This window comes from Ptiloglossa arizonensis, unplaced genomic scaffold, assembly GCF_051014685.1.
Source record: "Ptiloglossa arizonensis isolate GNS036 unplaced genomic scaffold, iyPtiAriz1_principal scaffold0822, whole genome shotgun sequence".
Classification (NCBI taxonomy): Eukaryota; Metazoa; Arthropoda; class Insecta; order Hymenoptera; family Colletidae; genus Ptiloglossa; species Ptiloglossa arizonensis.
In genome coordinates, this window is record NW_027479192.1 from 61,202 (window position 1) to 62,450 (window position 1,249).

The window sequence follows — 1,249 nt, forward strand, 5'->3', positions numbered from 1 at the left end:
GTACAACGTATAACGTATAACGTGCAACGTATAACGTATAACGTATAACGTATAACGTATAACGGATAACGTATAACGTATAACGTATAACGTATAACGTATAACGTATAACGTATAACGTATAACGTATAACGTATAACGTATAACGTATAACGTATAACGTATAACGTATAACGTATAACGTATAACGTATAACGTATAACGTATAACGTGAAACGTATAACGTAGAACGTATAACATATAACGTATGACGTATCACGTATAAGGTATGACCTATAACGTATAACGTATAACGTATATCCTGTAACGCATAACGTATATCCTATAACGCATAACGCGTAGCGTATAACGTATAACGTATAACGTATAACGTATAACGTATAACGTATAACGTATAACGTATAACGTATAACGTATAACGTATAACGTATAACATATAACGTATAACGTATAACGTAAAACGTATAACGTATAACGTATAACGTGTAACGTATAACGCATAACGTTTAACGTATAACGTATAACGTATAACGTATAACGTGAAACGTATAACGTAGAACGTATAACGTATAACGTATAATGTATAACGTATAACGTCTAACGTATAACATATAACGTATAACGTATAACGTATAACGTATAACATATAACGTATGACGTATCACGTATAAGGTATGACCTATAACGTATAACGTATAACGTATATCCTGCAACGCATAACGTATAACGTATAACGTATAACGTATAACGTATAACGTATAAAGTATAACGTATAACGTATAACGTATAGCGTATAACGTATAACGTATAACGTATAACGTATAACGTATAACGTATAACGTATAACGTATAACGTATAACGTATAACGTATAACGTATAACGTATAACGTATAACGTATAACGTATAACGTATAAAGTATAACGTATAACGTATAACGTATAACGTATAACGTATAACGTATAACGTATAACGTATAACGTATAACGTATAACGTATAACGTATAACGTAAAACGTATAACGTAGAACGTATAACGTATAACGTATAACGTATAACGTATAACGTATAACGTATAACGTATAACGTATAACGTATAACGTATAACGTATAACGTATAACATATAACGTATGACGTATCACGTTTAAGGTATAACCTATAACGTATAACGTATAACGTATATCCTGTAACGCATAACGTATATCCTATAACGCATAACGCGTAGCGTATAACGTATAACGTATAACGTA